Genomic DNA, 22,295 nt, shown 5'->3' with positions numbered 1-22,295 from the left:
AAGGATAGAGGGTAGGAACAGAGAGGTAGACAGTTTGGGGAGGGGAAGGCAGTGTCCAGGGGAAGGAAAGAAGAAGAGGGGAGGGGAGGGGATAAAGAAATTGAAAACAAACAAGAAATGATAAAAACATTTAGCAATTCCCACACGCTATATAAATATCATGTATCACAAAATTACAAGAATGGAAAAAATAATCTTTTAAAAAGTTTTTAAGTCTTTTCCTGACTTCTTAGCTTTGATGCTGTATTACACAGAGCTCTCCAGAGAACTAATAGTGTTTGTGTGTATGTATATCAAATACACATAGTGTATGCACACATTTGTGCATAGATATACACTTATACTGTTTATTATATGCATTACATACTAATATATGCAGCACACGGTGTGATTGCAGTGTAAGGTGAGTTGCTTACATTCTAAAACTATTACAATACAAGACACACGGCCACTCTCCCCCTCAGAACGCTCCAGCTTGCCCTGAACACACTTGTCTCACCACTCTTCCCACTTTCTGGAGCAGTTCTGCAGTCCTCTTTCGCCCGTGTCTTTGGAGGGTGAGAGTGAAGTGTAGTGAGTGGAGCTGGCGTGTGCCGAGCAGTGGAAAGCAAGCTCGTGAAAGAACTACGGAGCCCTTACCCATCTGACTGGCTGCATCTTGGAGTCTGTGTCCTCTGGATCTTCCCTAAAGTCCAAGTGACCATGAAAGTCAAATTTTTAAATTGATTCAGGACACTGAGGCACAGCAGTACAATAAAGACCCTCACAAAAGATTTCCAGAATCGCTGCAGAGAGTGGAGAGAGAGACGGAGCACACGTGTTCAAGTGAGGGGAAGCATTCTGAGGGAGATTAAGGAGAGCCATCTTTCAGTGTAACAATTTTAAAATGTTTTGAACCTATTCACCATAGTTTTCGATCACACTTCCTACACAGACATGTACGTGACAATGAAGCTTACCTGTGCCAACTCGACTGGCTTGGAAACCACCAGGGATTACGAATGAAGCACACTCCTGGGTGTGTCTGGGCAGCTCACTGAAGTGTGACTTTGGGTACTGTTAATGGTCCAGGGCCCCTTTCCTCCCTGGCATCTTCCTGTGCTCCACCTGCCCGCTGACACAAACAAAGCATCTTTGTTCAGCTGTGCCTTCTGCTGTGATGTTTCTGCCTGGAAGCTGACCATTGACCGAACCCCCTGAAATTGTGCACCAAGTTAAACCTCTCCTTTAAGTTCTTGCTTTGCATGCAAAGTTCACATTCTTAAATCACTGCCTCAGTCCTGAAATGAGCCATTTCTTCACGGAGCCCTGGATCTTCCTTATAGAAGACATTGTTTGGAAAATAAAGTCTGGGCTACATTCACTGTTGTTAGAGACTCTTATTCCAGGACAAAGCAGGGAGACATCTCTAAGCAAATAGCTACATACAGTAGTGAGTAGGTATATATAGAAATATATATGCATACATATTTTAGGGGTTTTTAGGGATTTTTTTGTTTTGCTTTTTGGAGATTTTTTTTTTTTTTTTTTTTAATAACAGGAATTGAACTCAGGACCTCATATTTGCCTGGCAGGCACTATGCCAAAGAGCTATATAGCCCCTGCTGTATTTAATCTTTTTTTTTTTTTTTCTTTTGAGACAACGTCTTACTATGAAGTTCAGGCTGCCTTGAGCTCACTTTGTAGCCCAGGCTAGTCTCCAACATGCTATGATCCTCCCACCTCAGCCTCCCAAGTTCTGGGATTATAGCATATGCTACCATACCCAGCTGTATTTAGTTTTAATCTAAATATAAAACTATTTATATTTAGATATAAACTATATTTATATCTAAATATAAAACTATTCAATATATAAAAATATATTGAAAATCCTGGGTTTGCCCCAATATTTTTCTCCTTTCTCTTTTTGTAATTCCCAACTCCAAAAAATTTTTGTCTCCAATCATCTCTAACATTCTTTGTTTGCTCAGTCTTCCATGTATAGCTTTCCATCATGGCTTCTGTCCCTCTTGCTCCTGGGGCCACCTCGTTACCCTGCTTCTGCTTCAACCTGCTGCCACCACAGTGCTGACCCCAGTCTTTGGCCAGCTCCAATCTTGACAGTCCAGGCCACGTTCTCTGAGCTCTCTGAGCCCATATGGATCTTAGTCTGTTTTGAATGTCTATAACAAAACACCCGAGGCTGGGTTGATTTACAAATAAAAGCACTGGCTTCTGGGGAGAGCCTCATGCTAGATAATGTCCCATGGTAGAGGTGTACAAAGGAGAGATCACGTTCTGAGAGAGGAAGCTGAAAGGGACAGGGAAACTTGCTTTGTAGTAACCCCGTCTCACGGTTACTCCTCTAGTCCTAGTCCAGCTTCGAGAGAATGAACCCACTCTTTCAGGAAAGACAGTACATTCACGACAGCAGATCCCTCCTGCCCCAAATGCCTCGCAAAGGCCCTGCCTTTCAGTGCTGTTATTTTGGGAAATTAAACCTCAGTATGAGTTCTGTTGGTGACGAGGCACATGCAGACTACAGCAGACATGCCGTTGCCCCGCCAGCTCTCTAATGCCCCCTCCACGACAGCTTTCACCTTTCGTGCCCCCCTCCCAGGCTGCCTGTCACCACGCTGACGCTCTCCTTGTCCTGCCTGGCTTAGACCCCTGCACCAAACCGTTAGTCTGGCTCTGTGTCCTCGCTGTGCAAGGACTCAGGCATCCCTCCCACCTGGAAGCCCCCCTTAGCCTCTCAGCCTCGGGCATAACCTGTGCCCAGCCTTCCCAACCACGATACTGTTCTCGGGGCGACCAGCCACAGGCTACCCTGGGCCATCACTTCCCCTCCAGAATAGATGCCCAACTGTCTCTGCTCATCTAAACCGTTCCGGTGAAAAAGGGAAATGAGGAAGAGAAAGGAGAAGAGCAAGGCTTTCTCTCTTGGGCCTAAATCATCACCATGACAAATCTTTAGTCAGCTCTTAGGCTGATGGAAGAGCTGCTGCTGGTCAAGTTTATTCTGGAGACCATTTCTGAGCCCTGGAGACAAAGTGCTTCTGGGGATATGGGTCCATCTAGGAGCTGGGAAGCCTGGCCTCTGCTGCTGGCCTGCACTTTCCCTGTTATGTGACCCCTGTGTTGTTCTACCTATAGTCCCTTGTACGGTGCAGTGCTAAATAAATTTATCAATTGAGTAATAAATATGATGCCTAATAAGAGTCCCTTTCCCTGTTTATGCAAAACAGAGACAGTTATATGAAGATGAAGGTATGATGAGATAAGGTATTCTGAAGTGTCCCGAAAACTATAAACATCTATGTAAATAATGTATTTTTATAAGAAAAAAACATTTTTTCAGAAAACATTAGTGTATTGCAAGTTTTCAGTAGGGCCACCCTATTTTCTGTATGACACACAAAAGTGAGGCAAATAAAATGCACTTGATCACAGAACTGAAAATGTGTGCTGGAGGCAGACACAGGAAGCCTGGGAAGGGGCGGCGGCCTGTGAGACCAGGGCCCGGGGAGGGCGGGCCGTGCTTTGAAGAACTATTTCATTCACTATGTTTATTTACTGCCCCTTTCACTACAAACCTTGTGAAAACATAAGAACCGCGCTCTTTATCTCCTCTGTAGAAATTTCCTCTGTGCTCTGACGCTCCTCAGCAGGCCCAGGACTTCCCTTCTCTTCCACTGTCTACTGTCCGGAAGAGTGTGGGATCTAATTACACTGGCTCCTGTCCTTGGCAAAAGACCCCACTAAATAGGATCTGTAAAGCTTCTCTGATGGCCAAGTTTTCCACTTATATGAAAGGAATAAATTTAAGACAGTTTACTGTGTGTAATGAATAAAATCTCATCTTGGGTATTTTATAAGACACTAACATCCATTTAAACTGCTTTTCAGGGCCTGGGGATTTAGCTCAGCAGCATAAGCTCCTGCATTTCATAGTCGTGAGTTCAATCTTTGGTACTAAATAAAATAAAATAAAATAATAAATTGCTTTGCATTTATTCTTGGGTTCTACATTAGTGACAAACCATATGCAGAACCAGACCGATCAAAGGACCCCACAGCTACCAGCCTGGTAGGGGTTCCACGGGAAGACTGGACTCCTCACACTGCGAAACACCGCTCTATGCTCTAAGGTACCAGCCTCACTGTCAGAGGGTTCCAGGAGGGGCACCAGGAAGAGCTCTGTGCCTTTCAAAAGAAGCAGGAGTAAAGCCTGGAGGAGGAAAGCTGAGAAAGGAGCAGAAGGCTGTGAGGACATACTCAGTCCCGGCCCACAGGGGAGCCCCGAGTGGCCAGGGATGTGGAAACAGCCCACCTCTGGCCTCTGTCACCCAGGTGCTGCTCAGAGCGCTTACACACGTCCTATTCCCTTCTGTAGTATTCTTAGCTCGGTGTCACTGCGTGAGCTGAGCTAGGCATCACTGTGTGGCCTTGGTGTCAACTGGGTTGGGTGAGATTCAGAGACTGTCACCCTCCTGGATGACTCTTCACCGAGCCATTCATTTCTTTTGGAAGCAGTTATCATGGATACATGGCCGTGGCTGGTGTAAACCAAAGCATCAGACACACAAGGAAAATTTGGAGACCAATTAAAAAAAAAAAAAAACAAGGACTTTCATATTCTAATCATATGCAAATTATATATATATATGTTTATCTCAGTTTTCCCCCAACGCTCCACTGAAATGACAATGAGTGAATTTTTTTAGAAGCCAAAAGTCCATAAGCACAGAAAGCCTGGGAGTAGAGGAAACAGCGAGGAAGAAATAGAATGTGAAAAGCTGACGGATGAGCCTGAGCTGACCGAGCAGACTCGAGAAGTGACAGCCCCAGCGGCAGTGGGGAAAGGAGCACCAGCCCACACCACAGGGGCACACAAGTGCTCAGACATCGGTGTCACAGACAGCTCTAAAATGAGGCCAAGGGCTGGGGACACTGCTCGGTGGCATAAGCGCCTGCCTGGCAAGCACAACGTCCTGTGTCCTGATTCCCAGTACCAGTACTTACATAAATAAGAAGAGGACGTGTGGGAAACAGGTGAAGTGGTGGAGGTTTTCTTCTCTAAGAGTGGGTAGACCCCCAGTTCCCTTCTCAGAGCTCTGTCGCAGAGTACCTGCCCCTTCCCCAGCTTTGCACTGCCCAGGATGGTGTCCACTAGGTCCGCGGGCTTAGAGCCTTTGGTGTGCGGCTATTGGGAATCGAGATGGCTGTAAGTGTGAAACCTGCACCAGATCCTAAAGACTTCATAAAGTAAACATAAAATATCTTGATATTCTAAAGAATATTTATTATAACGGTGAGGGTAGAGCTCAGGAGTAACACACTTGCCCAGCACGTGCAAAGTTCTGGGTTTGATTCTCAGGACCATCAAAATATTGTTTAAGGCCTGGAATAGTAATTTTTTTCCTACTGATTTGAGTAGAACATGATTGAAATTAATTTATCTGTTTATTTTCAAAACGTGATTGAGAGGACACATGAAGTCACTCCCATGCTCATATTATATTCTGTGGGACAGTGCTGCCCTGGAGTCTGAATCATCAGTTTCTCAGGGTGAAGCTTCCATGCCAAAAGCAGAAAGCAGAGCGGCAAACGAAGTGTGAGACCCCGGGTGCGGGCAGCTGGTCTCTAAGCTCCAGGGAAAGCCGGGGGTGTAGCTCAGCAGCGCAGCACCCGCCTTCACAAGCTGAGGTCATGAGTTCACTCCCTGGTACCAAAAAGCAAGACAAACCAAAAAAATTAGAACATAACTCAGTCAAATTTTCTTTCACTTTATAATAAAGATTGCTTTTCCTTTAGAGTCTAATACTGTGATTCTCATTTTCATCTGAGGCTCACCAGAAACATCTTTGATATTCCTGGTTTAGCAATGTTCTGTTCATGATATATTCTTTTCTGAAATGGTAGATGTAGAGCTTTCTCTTTGCTTCTACGTTTCTCTGACTTTTCACTAGGATAGCCTTTAATATTTCTACCACCCTCGCTTCAAGGCAGTTAGGCTTTTATTACTGAGTTCCTGAAAACTCTTCCAGCCTCTACCCATTACCCAACTCCAAAACCACTCCCTTGTTTGAGGTACATATTATATCTCACCTCCTAGTACCAAGATCTATGTTCCTTTGCTAGGATTGTCCTAACAAAATACCACAAACTGGGTGGTTTAAAAACAAACAACAGAGAAAATTATTGTATCACAGTCTTGGAAGCAAGAAGTCCAAACTCAAGGTGTGAGCAGAACCACTCACCCCTGAAACTCCAGAGAGACCCGTTCCTTGCCTCCCCCTAGCTTCTGCTGGGGACTCCCTTAAATCCACGTGGCATCCTCCCGTTTTTGTGTGTCTATGCCCACAATTCCCTCTTTACTGTTTGCAAGAACAATAGTTATATCGGACTAAGAATCACCCTCATGAGCTTAGCACTATTTGATTACATCTGGAAAGACTATTTCCAAGTAAGGACACATCACAGGAGCTGGAGGCCAGGACTTCTGCAACCTCTCTTGGGGGTCACAAGTCAGCCCATCACACCGGATGAATGTTGGTAGATGTACACACCTGTGTAGACACCGATCAGGTCAAGGTGGAGAGCATTTCAACACAGTGCAAACGTCTAAATGCCCCTTTAGTCAATATTCTCCACAGATGGTCTTTATTTTGTAATTATGGCTTAGTTTTGTGTGTGGTTTTCACTTTGCTTGCTACCATAGAGGACAAAGAAAGGGCACTGTCCCAGTAACCACCTCATCCAAGAAATTAATAGGTGCTCTCATCTTAGCCCAAGGAAGGTTTGTAATAACGAACTTTCGGAGAAAATGTATGCACATATACACTGCAGTGATAGAAAAGAAAGGCAGAAATAATTAGCAGTATGGGTGAAGGCAACCTGTACTTTCGGGGCTGCGTTCTGAGCCATTTCTGACTTCTGACATACTCTCAAAATAGTATATTTCCTGTTTTCCAGTTAAATGCCAGATTTTGTGCTATTTATTCATCCTATTTCATTTGCAAATAACTTTTGAGGAAAGCATGTTGTTTCCATCTAGAAAGAATAATTGAGTCACAAAGTATTGTAGAATAACTAATTACTAGCAAGCAAATGACTCTCCATGTCAAACAGCACTCTTCTGGGCTCTCAGATTAGCCCCTGGTACAGCAAATATTTAGTGAGTGATTATTACGGACATAGCTATACAGACTTATGCACATGCCATGGTGGCTCTGTCCCCAAAGAACTTAACTGCTCCAGGAGAAACCCCAGCAAACATATAATCTTAAAAGAAGGCAGCCAATGCAACGAGAGGAACCAACATAAAGTCCCATAAAAAGCACAACAAATAAACATTTATTGCTTAGGGCGCGGGGATGAGCAGGACAGCCTCCTGAGATGTTAAGAAGGCAGAAGCAGGAGGCGGGTGTGGTGGGGGAGGAGTAAAATGGGGAGAGCGTGAACCCCGGGAAATGGGCAGCTGGAGACGGTTGGGGTGGCTAAGGCGCAGAGCCAGGGCCGTGCAGTGCTTCCCACTGTGGAGGGTGCTTTGCTGGCTGGTGTGGCGCTCACTCCAATAAAACCTGAGCGCTTTCATCAGGGCCTCAGGCTCCCTTTCCTGTAACACCTGCCTCCTCTGCTGGGAGAAGTACTTGAGTTCAGGGCGCTGGGAAAGGAACCCTGTGCCGCTGCAAAGTTTCAGGCCTGCAGGGACACTGGGCACTCGTGAATTTAGCTGGATGTTTCTAGAAACAGTTTGGGGGACTGCAGAAAACTGAAATTGTTGAGATGATAAGAAATGGCAAGAAGAGATTACTGCCTGAGCCATGACCCCAAGGAAGGAGAAAAGAGGTCACACTCGGAAACAGTGGAGGAGAAAGCCACCGTCAGCGCGCCCTTAGGAGTGGAGAGGGACGCGATTTCCCTCCCGTCCTCATAATCATGCATGCGCTGCTGTAGCTGCTGCACTGCTCGTCTCTCCCCTTCTCTTTTTTCTTCTTTCTTTCTTTCCTTCATTTTTTCTTTTTTCTTTTCTGTTTCTTCTCTTTCTCCTTTCTCTCTTTTCTGTTTTCTTTCTTTCTTTCTTTCTTTCTTTCTTTCTTTCTTTCTTTCTTTCTTCCTTCCTTCCTTCCTTCCTTCCTTCCTTTCTTTCTTTCTTCCTTTCTTTCTGTGTCTCCCCCAGTGGCCTGGGTGCAGAGCCTCACTCATCCTGAGTAAGTTATTCTACCACCAAGCTACATCCCCAGCATTTGATATTAAAGCACGGTCTTGCCAACCTTTCCTAGCCCGGCCTCAAACTTGTGAGCCCTTCCATGTACCTGAGCTTGCGAGCCAGTGCATGCTGGATACTGCACTGGTGCTGATCAGAGGTAGAACCAGCACACAATCTGGGCCACAGAGAGACTGAGCGGGGCACAGAACTAGACAGAAGGAAAAAGGGCCCTCGGCTCTATCCAGATAAAGACAAGTTCTCAGCTTCTCTGTGTCAGGCTTATACTAGTGAGAAATATTTGATCATCAACACAAAACTCGGCTTTGGACAATTTCGCTGGCTATCTTTGGCAATTGTAGTATATGGTCATATTGATACTATTGGGTCAGTTTTTACTTTTTTATTTTTACAGTCTTTACAAACTGAGAGTTAGAAAGCATTTGAGAGTGAGACCCCTGAAATCAGTAGTCATGATCAGGGTCTTGAGTCTAAGAAGCAGCTTTCAGTGACTATAACTCAGGAAACAGCCAAGGCCCTCTGATGGGCTGTGCCTGTAAAGGACCACTGATGTGTATGATCTGAGGACACCCCAGGAGGAAACCTTGTCAAAAGTCTAAGTGACTCAGTGACGAATTTGTGAAATAAAACCACTTTTTCAGACTTCCCAACGAACACTTTCACCAGATTTGCCCTTTATTTTTGGTTCAGGAAATCGAACTCAGGACCTTGGCTTGCCAGGTAGGCACTATGCCACTGCGCTGTACATCCCCATCCCTGCCCGTTGTTTCCAAGGTTTGCAAACAGTTTCTATAGGGAGAGAGAGAGTCATATTTTAGGCTCCTCAGAGCTTGTTTCAGTTGCAGTGTCACTGTTAGAATAAAGCTTAATTTGCAAAACTAGGTGGCAGAGAGCAAACCGTGACCCATGAACTAGATTGTCAAGCCTCATACAGAGATTTTAAAAGCCTGGGCCTCAGAGAGAGCCTCAGGTCTCACGCTTCGCTGGTGTCCTGCATTTCTGCACAGGAATACATGTGTGAATTTCCCCCTGTTAATCCGTTGCCTGTTTATTCCACGGACATGAAGTATAGAAACTGCAGAGAGAAAATTTAAAATGGACTTTCAAGTGCAGAAGGGTTAAAGAAATGATAAAGCAGGAGAGTGAGCCGGAGCGGATGCTGGCTTTGAAAGCAGTGTGGAGCCCTGACTTTGGGGGCGCCTGCTACCCTGCTCTGCCTGCCTGGGAGAGGCACAAGGACTCAGCAGCAGGAGACCCCTTTTCAAAACTTGCTCTGTAAGGAAAGAGTGAAGCCGATGAGGCCTTTGGGAGAGAGAAAGGAGAGAAGAATAAGACATGGATGAGCAGAAGAGGGTGAGAAAGAAGAGCAGCTGCTGCTCATTAAGGAGATGGTGTTGCTTACTCTCCAGACTGTTGGGTTCTGCAGGAAACAAGACAGCTGTGGCTTCCTCAGCCCACTCACGACCCTACCACACGTTCCCTAGAAACCAGGGGGTGGATCTCCAGCTAGAGCAAGAGCTACTAACTAGGATCACTACCACTTATTGAAGTCTGTGCACTGTGGGTGTCAGGTCACTGCATATGTTTTCTCATTGATTTCTCTCTGGAAGTCAGTAAGATAGGTAATAGTACTGTCCCCAGTTTGCAGATGGAGACACTGAGGATCAGAAAAGCTAGATAATTTGCCCAATGGCAGAAGGAGACCTTTATTTTGGTGGATTTTAAAATATCATTTACTTAATTACTTATTAATTGTTGCTTGGGATTGAATCCAGGACCAGACATATTTCGAAAGAGAGTACTCTACCACACCGAGCTATGCCCTCAGCTCCAGAAACAGGATTGAACCGGCCTTGGCTAACTATAAGAAGTCTTATAGGACTTTCCAGCTTAGATCCGGGTCCTGAAGAGATGGAAGACAGGAAGCAAGAATTCTCTTCTCCAGTTCAGCCCAGGGCCATTTGACTCTCTAAGCCCTGGGGTTCTGGGGTCAGGCTTAACCTTTGGAACCTGATGTGGATCTGGCTTTGAAATGCAGCTGCCTGCCGAGAAAGCCAGCCCACTCTCCATCTGTTGAATTAGCTGGCTTTCCATCTCCTCCTGTCCTTGGCCTGTGGGTCACCAGGCTACTCGATAGCACCTTGGCCAGAGAATCAATGGCTAAGGGAAGGAAAAGAAGGAAAACTTAGCTCAACTCTTGTTACCTGAGGCGGCAGCTGAAACCAATGCCCACAAAAGGAGTTTTGTGTTTCCCATGAATTTAAAATGTCCCTGTCACTCATGCTACCAAGTGTCCTGAGCTGGTGATTCCAAAAAAGAATGTAATCATTGTGCAAGCAGCGCAGTCTATAAGCAAATACTTCACAGCTAATGCAACAAAACTCAACCCCAAGCAGCTAACTAACTGCTGGGTTGTTTGTTGCTCTGGGCTTAGGTGGGGGTAGAGGAAAAATAAGGGAAGTTAGGACAGCAAGAAAGCTCAAGACCTTCAGGAGGTCTGAGTCATGTCTCCTGTCACCTCGGAGATATTTCCTCATCGCTCAACCCTAGGTTGTCTTGTCTGTTTGCAATTTCCTGTCTTGGTCAAGGACAGCAAAGCCTGGCCTTCAGATTGAGATGTCCATAGGTCAGAAAGGCACTGACAAATTCTGAGCGGTTGTGGAGGTGACAGGGCTCTTGGCAGGCTCGGCTATTGGAAGGGCTCTCGTTGGCGGTTTGGTGGTGGTGGGGTGGTGGGGGATCATCTCCAGAGAGCAGTAGAAAGTGTCTTTTCAAACCTCACTTCTCATCTTTTTTCTTTCTCTTCCCCTCTTTTGCTTTTGAAGAACTTCACTTCTGCAGATAAAGAAAGGAACTACAACTTGCAAGCCTGTCCTGGCTTACAACATAAAAGTGCACCAAGGTTCACTCACAAGCTGAAGGCAACTGTGTTGTAGCTGAAAGAAAAGGTTGAAAAGGAAACAAAAAAGAAAGTAAAGGACCCTAATTTTAATTTGATTCCTTTCCTCAACCCATTATTCTTAGATGCTTCTCAGGTAGCAAAGAGAATTACATATTCCACTCTCTTCTTCTTCCTCTTAAAAGTTGGGGATATTATTTTTCTAACTTTTTTAATCATGAAAATTTCAAACAAAAGTAAAAGAGAATAGTGAATCATTAGCTGCTCTGGGAAAAATTTAAAGCTAGCAAAAGCAGGGAAAAACATGGAATTAATTAACTAACAGAAGTAAGAAATGTCTCCTTTGTGAATTCTCAGTAATAAAGGGATCTCGGCTATGACATGTAAATTAACAAATCTTTCATCTTTTGGAGTGCTCTACTCTCATCAGCCCTTAAAATCTGCCTTTTAATAAAAAGCTCCTATTAGATTTGTGTGTGCATGTGCATGGCTTTTCTCTTGCTCCTGAGATTTATGAATGCACAAAGGTCTTGAGTAGACGGAAGGCAGATGAAACTGTGACCTGGACAAAGTCTCACTCCCAGGGCCTCAGAGAGGCGAGAAGGCAGCCTGGTTCAGATACCCTGAGGAGCAGCGGGCAGGCCCAGAAGAGAGAGGAGATGGGATGGGCAGACCAGAGAAACCACTGTCACTGACCCACCAGTGAGTGAGTGGGGTGGCTTCTAACCTGGGAAGTGGGGCTTCAGTGGTCTATGCTAGACTGGAGTATCCTGAGTTCAACACACCCACACCACAGACCTGGAGATCCTGCTCAAATGAGCACTGTGATTTAGCAGTCTGGGGCTGGGACAAACTGAGAACCTGCATCTAACAGAGCTCCTGGGGAGACAGCTTCATCCATGCAGTCATCAAAGAGCCCTGAGCTTGGCTTACTGTCATCGTCTTGAAATTCTTTGTAATGGTGGTCGTTGCTGTGGACTGGACACAGGCTAAGCATATATCTTACCACCGAGCTACACCCCAGCCTGAAATTCTCTTTTTTTTGTCTTTTTCCTTTTTATCAGTACCAGAGATCGAACTCATGACTGCCTGCTTGCAAGGCAGGCACTTATGCCGCTGAGCTAAATCCTCAGCCCCCCCCAGCCTGAAATTCTTAATAATTTTAAATTTGAACTTTTGTTTTGCAAGTAAAGTCTGTTGTGATGAGACAGCCAGCATGAGATTTAAGGGTCTCGCATGCAGTATGAACAGGCCAATCACTTTCCATACGGTGTGTGAGGCATCCTGTGGGAACACATTCTGGTGAGCGTTTAACATGATGTTCTAAGAATCCTGCGTGACCAAGGAACCCTGAGGTGTCCCTTCTGAGTTCCTTCCCTGTATTAGTCACTCATGCTGAAAAACGATGACACAGAAGGAAGTGGAAAGCCCCCTTGCCTTCCAGTTCTTCATTCATCAGGAGACACAGAAGGAGACATTGTTAGTTGAATGCATGCTTACTTTGTTCACTGTTTTCACTGTCCTGATGGGAAAAAAATACAGATATGCAGACAAGTTTCAAGATACAAATTGTGAGCCAGCTGTGGTTGGGAAGCTGAGGCAGGAGGATTGCTATGAGTTTCAGGCCAGCCTGGGCTATATCATATAAGCAAGTTCAAAGCCAGCATGAACTACATACTGAGAGCCTGTCAAACAAACAAAGAAATTGTGTCAAACAAACAAAGAAATTGTGTCATTTCTGTGATTCTATACTGTCATTCAAAAGTTCACATAGTTTGTATCTAACTCTGACATGGCATGGGGCTGGGAAGGACAGCTCTGTGTTGGGACACTGGCCCAGCATGCATGAGACACTGGGGTTTGACCCCCAGCACTGAAACCAACGAAACAATAATAAAAGCTCAAGCTAAATAATAATCTGACGTTGCTTGATGAACAAGATGAAGGTAAATTCGTGCTAGTCATTTAAAATTTTCTTTATTTAAGATGACATTAAGTAGTAAATAGAGAATTCCATGCCAAACTGAAAAGTTATGAGGGAGAAGAAAATCATACTGATATAGGGAACGAGACTCCCAACCTACTAGGTGTCCAAGTTCGTGTTTTGTAAAATCAAAGAATGAATTTTAGGAACAACAGAGGTTAAGAGTGATAGAATTTTGGCGCGGCTGAAAAGATAAGAAGTATGAAATAGAAATGACCTTTATTTTAAGAATGTGGGGAGAGAGACCCCCTGATTCTCTGGGGTCTGGCATTGTCTCCGGGGGCTGGCATTCTTTCCGTCGGACATGTGGAGTGGGGATATACATGTAGCTTAGGTTTGGGGTGGTTATCTAAGGGGTATTAGTGATGCACAAGTAGCCCATTGGTATTCATTTCGTGCCACAGGTAAATTCCTAGGGGTGGGGAAGACAGAGCTCAAGATAGAGCCCCTTGGTTCCACCTCCAAGCTTTTCACCAACTACAGTGTCCCAAATGGGGCAAAATCCTTTCAAAGAGGAGAATATATTTATTGAAAGAAAGCTTCTGTCTGAGAGACAGAAGGGGTCCCTGGTGTGTTGCCAAAGACTCTCTTTTCCAGGGACTTTTATAGAGTAAAACCATAAGGTGAGGCAGGTCTAAGGTGGGGAAAGCACAGGAACTCACAAGGCAGACAGAATTCTGGTCAACAAGAAGATTAACTGTTCAGGTAAAGTTGATTAAATGTGGGACAAATGGGGAAGAGAATCACCTAGCAAGCCGGCATGCTTAAAGAATGGTGACTCTTCCTGTAGGGGGTTGGGGTGACTCCTGGCTTCCTCAGGGTGATCCATAGCTATTTAGAATATGGATCCCTAATGTTTATACTGAGGGTGTGGTTGCATGTGTTTTGTCTTTTGTCTTGAGATCTGGCTGCAGCAGAGATGTCTGTCTCCTCTAAAATTCAAGGTTATCTGGCTATTTTGTTTCAAAGGTATCTGGCTCCTTTGAGGGCCCAGCCCTGTCTGACTGCCTTAATATTTCTAACTAACTCAGCTGCCTGTAACAATATTTTAGTGTACTTGCTGGTGCTTTTCCCTGGCTTTGAACAAGAGGCCACATTTTTATTTTCCTTGGACCACACAAATTATGTAGCCAGCCAGGCTCCCGGATGCCCTGGCCACTGCTGGTTAGAGATCACATAGTTTCGAGAAGTGAGACTTGAGAATCAGGTTTTGAAACTGTACAGACCCAGGTAAAATCGCAGCTTGCACTGCCTGCTGCATTTTTTGTGATCTCATAAATGCATAAAAGAAAGGCATTATCTCTCCGGTTTAGCAGTCATGGTAACAGTGGACTCTGTAGCGGAAATCTTTCCCCACAGTCCTTAGGCTCCTTATCTACAGAATCATGGACGGTAATTCCACCCTCTTTCCCTTTTGCAGGCCCTGGGTGAAGGAAGGCACCATCCTTCCTGGGCTGCAGCTGGCAAGTCTGCTTGGAGCGCCTTTTCCTGGTCTATGTTCTGTGAGAACCGGAACATGTCATCCTGGAAACCAAGCCCATGCTTGCACAGGCTCTGATAGCGAATCAATATTAATATAGTGGGGATATTTCAGATTAGGTGAATGCAAATGCTCTATCAGTCAAACAAAGGGAAACAGATTACCAACCATTAGCAAGAGCCAACCTTGAAACCCGGCCCATTGGCTCTCAATTCCAGTTGTCTGTTTTAATATTCTCCCTTCGTCTCTTTCCTGTCTGAAGTGTACCAGTTCCCCCTGCGGGTACTGGCCATGTGCATGTTTTGGCTTCTGGGGGTTTGATCCCAGCTGTGCCAGTTTTCCCACCAGCATCCTGGCTCTGCTCCCTACCCTCCAGCTCTTGTACCTGGCAGCTGTGTGACCAGGCTGTACAGCTACCCCAGAGAGATGGTACCTGCAGGCCAGTGTTTCCAGCAGACTCCATGCCTGGTGCTGACCGGCTGGGCCCTCACCAAAGCCCTCACCCCTTTCTCAATGGGAAAGTCTTTTTAGAAGTTGGCTTGCTTCAATTTGAGATCTAAACCGATCACTTGTACAAGACGAAAGTGATTCTGTCAATGTATAGTGAACTTTTGTTTCTGGACGTGAAGTTAGTCCTGCCCTAACAAAACAGTGAGTAGGTGGTAGTGGCCAGGATGCTTATAGGCACCCCATATTCCTATTCCCTTGACTGCTCTCCTGGACCTGCCTGTCTCTGTTAGCATATAATGCTTCAGACAGGGTCTACATCACTCAGACTTTTTGAGACAAATAAGGCAGTGAAAGAGTTTTGGCCCAGACAGGACACTGTAGCTGGTAAAGCCTCAGGCAGAACCAAGGAGCTTCATCTCCCCCACTCCTATGAATTTACCTCTGGCACCAAAAGAATACCAGTGGGCTACCTGTGCATCCCTAACGCCCCTTAGGTTCCACCCCAAACCTAGGCTACTTATATGCTTCCACTGCATGTGTTCCACGGAGAGATTGCTGACCCTGGGGGGAGATGCCACACCCCAGGGGATCGGGGGTGTCTCTCCCCACATTCTCAAAATAAAGGCCATTTATATTTCATACTTATTATCTTTTCAGCCACCATCGGTCCCCCACAGTTCTATCGGGCAGCATTTTATTTCATCACTTTTAATTTTTTGTGCTGGGGATTAAACCCAGGGCATAATGCATGCTAGACCTGTTTTCTATCACTGTTCTATAAAGCTTAGATCCTTCTCATTCTATTTTCATTTTTTATGTTTTTGAGAAAGGGTCTCACTATGTATGTAGCCCAGGGTGGCCTCCAACTCACAACAAACTCCTGCCTCAGCTTCCTGAGGCCTGGGATTATCACCAGGCCCAGCTTCTCTCATTTTAAATGTAAAGAAATGAGATCTGTTGGAAAATAAGACAGAAATTTGCTCAATGTCATATCTAGTTAGTGGCAAAGCTTAGCCTAGCCTACTCCACTTTCAATTCAGTTAAGGCTGGTCGTACACAGAACTACTTTGGGATGACTTGTGGAACTACTGTGCTTATACATTTCCTCTCCTCCTAGACACTAAATTTCCAGGGGCAAAAACATGTTCTGTCTGCATCACAGCACTTAGTTTAGATTGTCAAAGGACAAAAATTGAACAGTTTGATTTAAAGGTTTTAGTTGGCTTTATCTATGATTCTAGGATGGGGTAATTTTCATTCCACAGGAATAGACTGAATTAGGATAGAATAGCCTGAGTTAGGATAGAAGACATAAAAGGTAGGTAGAAAGGGAAACAAGGAAATCTCAACTAAAAATTGTGCTTGCAACTAGGAGCCAGCAGAGTTTACCCCAGGCGATCCCTCCGTGGGTCCCTATCCACATTCTTATGGTTAAATTTAATTTCCTTTGGTCATACCCACCACACCCAAAATTCCTCAAGAATACTGAAGTGCATAGATTAGAGCAGGCAGCTAATCCTAAAATAAAAGAGCAGGTAGAGGAAATCCAAAGAATGTTTAAATTACCTACAAACCAAACCAAACTAACCAAACAAAAAAACAGCTGGGGCTTGGTAGCCACTCCTTGCAAGTTTGAGACCAGCCTGGGCTATAAAGGGAGATTGAGACCAGCCTGAATGCAGACCCTGTCTCAAAACAAACAAACAAACCTCTGCCCTTAGTTGTAGAATGAGCTACTATCCTTTTCGGGGGCGGCCACATTTTCCAGGGGTTTCCACCCCTCAAAGAGAATCAGAACTGTTTCATGTTCCAGGAAATAATGTCTCAATTCTCTGTGCTCCTGTACCCTGCTCTTGAGTGCACCCTAAAACCTTTTTCTAAGAAATTCTTCCCATGCCTCTCATTGATGTTCCCGGCAAATTCTTTTTTCACAACAGGTTCCTGGTATCTGCAAACTTTTGGCCTGGATCAGCTTCCTTGTTTCAGCCACGTGACAGCCCACAGAAGAGCTGGAAAGAGCAGAAATAAAGAATGCAGTGCAGATCGATCATTCCTAAGGCAAGGACAGAGAGACAGAACTAGAAAATAATGATCGCTTAATACAGTTTAATTCAGGTTGTGTGTGTGTGTGTGTGTGTGTGTGTGTGTACATGTGTGCGCATGTGTATGTACAAGAATTACTGGCAGAGGGAACTTCATTATGGTGCTGATGGAAGCCGGTCTGTGTGGGAAGATTGGCTATACTTGATTTCAGTTTGGTGACATGGAACTTTACCATGGTTGACTCGATTTTAAAGTTCAGTCTGGTCCTTTGGAACCCAAATACAGAAGCTTAATCCAAAACAATGTTCTTTTCCTATAATTTGTGTGTGTGTGTGTGTGTGTGTGTGTGTGTGTATGGTACTGGGGATTAAACCCACAGCCTTTGCATTGAGCCATATCCCAGCCCTTTTTGTATTATTATTATTATTATTATTATTATTATTTTAAATTTTGAGACAGGATCTCTTTAAGTCACTAAGTTGGCCCAGGGTGACCTCAAACTCATGATTTTCTTGCCTTGGTCTGTCAAAATGTAATATTCATCTAACTGGACAATGATGAAAGCTTGGCTCAGAATTAAACGTATATAATCAAAAAGGGGCTGGATAATGTTCGTCTTTCCTTTAAGTAAAACTGTTATACTGAGCCAATCTAAAATGCAGACTTATGAAAATTTCTGCTAAGCAGAAGCTCTTCACAGCAGTCATAAATTTTTCCCTGATCTTGCCTGGGCCGAGCCAGGTGACCCCCACCCCAGCCCAGGTGTGGCTTTGGAGAAATTCCTGCCAGTCTAATGACTCCATTTACCAGCTGCTTACAACAGCTGGGCATAGTGCTAACTCGTTAACTATGAATGAGGTGATAAATGCCATCATGACCATTTTACAGGTGAGAGTGAAGTACTAGCCCAAGAGCTGCTGAAGTCGAGGGGCCGGACGGGCTGTGTGCATGGGGATTGGAAGCATAGCTCAGTGGTAGAGTGGCTGCCGGAATGCACAAAGCCCTGGGCTCACTCCTCAGCACTGCAGAAAAACTGCATACAACTCACCCCCCATATCCTATGTTCATCCACCTGTGTCTTCCTTTAAGGAAATCACTGGTATTTAAAAGAGACAGGGACTTGAATCTTCAACGTGTATTGAATTTAAAACATTATCTGAAAAGTTTTGTTTTGTCTGTGAACTGAAAAATGTGTGTGAACCTATTCCAAAGTGTTGTGTTTATCCAGAGCACCTGGAGAAGTGGTGATCTCTGTAGCAGGTGGACGGCAGTGGGACTCACCCACAATGCAGCACACCATGTAATAAATACGTATATAGCGGGAAGGCCACTGGAGTCATCTGCTATTTCTGCCCTTCCCTCTGTGCCTACAGGAGTGAAGACATTAGGGCACGGTGACTAAGCCTGGGTCCCTCCACACTGTCCATCTGCCTGAGCTTCAGCTAGAAAAGAAACCTTTGAGTTTCATTAAGTGGAGCAGGCTTAGAGAACAAGCAAAGCCTACAGTGAGCACAGCCACTAGCTCCCACAACTTCTCCAAAGGAGAAGGGTAGGTAAGTGGGAGTCTATCTATAAAGACAGGGGTCCCAAACCCATTTCTACACGATGGCTCATATGAAACAGACTTCCCCCGGTGGTAAAGCACTCAGGAAGCAACCAGCCACAGGAGCCACTGGCGAGAGAATACCCTCTGCTGGACAAGTTAGAAACCTCATGGTACAGGCCTGGTATTTTGGGGGCTCTGAGACATTAATGTTACCAGAAGTCTGAACTTCTGATTTACATGTTTCCTTTGCATTATTTGGTAGGAGAAATTGCTTGAGGCTTCGAAACATATCTGTGCTTACCGAGCGCACCTCCTGGTGCTTTGAGGGGATAGGTGAGGCCTATGGGGTAGGCTTTATTGAGAACACAACCTCTGTGTTCCCCAAACTGTGACCAGAAGAGAGTCAGCGAGCAAAGCCACCTCTGTGGAGAGCACGCTTAGGAATCCTCGGAAGAGGAGATAGTTCATTCTCTCCCACACATGCAGGAAAAGATTTTTCTTCTTCCAGTTATTAATAGTTCTGAGTGGTGTATTTTACCCCAGAGTTCAAAATGTGCCCAAATATATGACTGTGAGTGGACCAATGAGGGATAGAAATCTGGTACATGTGGTCCCTCCGTTTCCCCCTGTGGGTGAATTTTGTTGGGGGAGGCAGCAACTAGGGATCACTGTGGGTGAATTTTAATACAAAGGCAGAATGTAAAGCACCAGCACAGGTCAAAATGTCTCAGGGGACCAGCTGTAGCAGTTCAGCTTCATAACAATCTTCATAAAACTACTGATTTCTCTGTACAATGCTGGCATTTAGAGCTTTTCAAAGGAAATGCATTTCTTACTGATAACTACTAAATGGTGTTTGTAGCATTTTTTACAGGACATCACATCTTCCATGGTCTGTGTCTAGGTGACCCCTCAAAACCTCATACAGTCATAGGTGGGGCTTCCTCAGCAGCATCTGCTCTAGAGTGTGTGACTGATTCATAGCACAATACCTGGATTGAGGATGTGTGTACTACGCTCCTTCAAGGCAAGTACCCTACATACAATGAGAAAAGTAAGACATCATCCATGGACTGCTGCTTTCTGACTGAGTTATCCTGCATGCACATAAGTGTTTAGTGTTGTCTGCAATTTTTGTAAATACATTAAGTGGGGCTAAGGATATAGCTCAGTGGTGGAGCGCTCATCTGTCCAGCACAAGACCCTGGATTCAGTCTTCAGAACCATAAAAACAACGAACAATGGGCAAAACAAAACTATAAAAATTAAACTACTCAGAGATTAATGTCTGCTAATACTCTCATAGTTATATACGATCATCATTTTGTCTTTTGGTGTGCCTTGCAACCTTTTGTTGGAAGCAGGGCTGATGGATTTAGCAGAAGGAACTCCTGTAAAGAGGCTCTGGTGGGAGGCGGTAGCTGACCTGGCCCAGTGTTGGGCCTACATTACTGTTTGCTGAAACTGCAGGTGTCAGAAGCCAGGCTTCCACTGGCAGCTTGTTTTGGCTTCCCTGTTATCTCAGGGCTGCCTTAGAGACTAACTATTCTCTAGAGACTTATTAAATAGTTTTTTCCAGCTGCATTTCCTGGTTATTACACAGGAGCCCTATTGATGTGGTGGGAGGTGCTGGGGAGAGAAGTGCTCTGCAGCCCTGTGAGGAGGCTGTGACCTTGTAAGTGCTTCGCAGTTGTTTTTCTCCCTTAGTTGAGACTGGAAGCCGACAGTGGTATGTCGCTGCCCTCAGGTTATTCAGGCTCCAGTTTGTCTTGAGGAATAGAATGTTCTGGGTGTATATTAAAATGGCTACACTCTCTACTTCTGTTCGAAGCTCTAGAAAATTCTGCTTTGACCTTAGCTATGAGAAACTAGTAGGGTTCTCAACTGCCCAAGAAAGTGTGAGTTCCCCCTACAGTTGGCACAGGTTTGTTCCTGAGTTTTTTTTTTTTTTTTTTTTTTTAAGAAAAAAGAATATACAAGATTCATGTCACACGTAATTAAGGCATGGTGGGGATTAGGCTAAACGGCTGACAAGATGGTGGACTCTTACGCAGAAGTTAAATGACAGTGGTCTCAGGGATGAAGGGCCCAGCCTGTGGAAGAAGGGACAGGGCACATAGCCCTGCAGGCCTGACTCAGCGCTGTGAAGTCTCCAGTGTACAGCCAGGGTGCTCATCCTGTCTGGGTTAGTCCTGGGTTCTTCTGGCAGGGCTGTGCAGGCTTTCACTGGTGCAGCACCCACACCCCTCCCCAGGCACCCTGAGGCTCAGGGCCATAGCTGCAGGGTCGGGCAGAGGGGCCTGCTCAGTGTGCAGCTCCCAGGCTGGGTTCTGCAGGAGGAGTGGAGAGTCTCCTGGCGCTGCTGCCTCCACAGCCAGCAGGAAGGCCTGTGGTGCTCTTCTGCCTGCCTCCAGACACATCTGAAGTCTCTGCATGGGTTTTTACCTTTCAGGTTTGCCCACGTTGAGCATCAGCAGTTTGTCAGCAAGGTCTAGGTTTCCTTAGCCTGATACTGGCTCCTTTGTCATATTTCCCTCCAGGGCTCTTGTTCTGGTAAACTGTGGCTCTTTGTACCTGCTCCTGGCTCTTCAACTTGGCAGCAGCTGCCTGGACTGGACCTCAGTTCTCTGATGGATAAAAGCATTGTTTTGCAGCTTGTACAGTCTCTTTCTGCTTGGTGAGGATAAGAGACAAATTCCAAACTCCTTTGCCAGAGCGGAAACTAGAAGTCTACTCATTCAACTCGAGTTTTCCAAGCTGAAGTTTAGGGACAGTCACTTACACTTTAGGTAAGAAAACCAGGCCAAAGAACTCAGGTGACGTGATTCCACGTGGCAGTGTTTCATACCAGAGAAGTGGAGGTTTCGGACGCCTCAGAGACTGCCTCAGTCTCTCAGGATATTTTTGCTTATCTCCTTAGTAAACAGTTAGACTGGAATTCCAGTACAAACCTGTCCCAGATGGGCAGGGAGGCAGCCAGGAGAGATGGCCCAGGCTCGTCATTTTAGCACCCTGTCTTCCTCCTGTTCCCCAACTCTTGCCCATACACAGGAAGACACAAGGCAGAAAGCATCATCTCCTGAGGAACGGTGAGGGGTGAGGGTGCTGGGTCTGTCTGTAGCAGGTCTTTCGCTCCTCTCACATCCCACTGTGGCTCCACCAGCATCACCAATAACAAGCACAACAGCCATGGGCTCTCCAGATCGCACAAAGCCAAGCCTCGCGCTGAGTCCTGGAAACACTGGCTGTGAGCCAGTGGCTGCCCTGCAGGCAGGCACAGGTGTGGCAGTCCCCGGAGCTCAGCCTCCTGGACTCCAGGTGCGTCCTGCTGTCAGGCTCGGTAGTCGGAGCCCATCCCTGGGGGCAGCCTTCACGCAGTAATTCTGAGCACTGCAGCAGAATTTCCAGGCTGATGGCGCGGCTCTTTCGGGAAGGGAGTGCTGGCCTCCAGTGACTTTCATCTGGAGGCGGTTCAATTAGCCCTGGACATCCAGGCTGACATTAGCTGGTTGTAGCCTTGAGGTCACAGTCACAGGCTTAGGTTTCTTTAGAGAAGTTAAGGGGTTGTTGAGAGATGCATGGCAGCTGCCTCCTCCTCTCTGAGCCTCTGTTCCCTCCTCCTGTTGGAGGGGTGGACGTGAGGTAACTCCCGTGCAGCTGCGGAATCCAGGTTGTGCT

General features: G+C 45.6%; 1 protein-coding gene across 1 annotated transcript in view; it reads right to left on the bottom strand.

Moving 5' to 3' along the window:
* The window catches only part of Prune2 (prune homolog 2 with BCH domain), a 277,788-nt gene that overhangs the window by 1,753 nt on the left and 253,740 nt on the right, over positions 1-22,295 (bottom strand). The window lies entirely within an intron of this gene.

Source organism: Cavia porcellus, unplaced genomic scaffold (genome assembly GCF_034190915.1).
Source record: "Cavia porcellus strain 051 isolate PalLab524CR breed Dunkin Hartley unplaced genomic scaffold, mCavPor4.1 scaffold_1, whole genome shotgun sequence".
Classification (NCBI taxonomy): Eukaryota; Metazoa; Chordata; class Mammalia; order Rodentia; family Caviidae; genus Cavia; species Cavia porcellus.
This window is presented reverse-complemented; position numbering and strand designations above follow the sequence as displayed.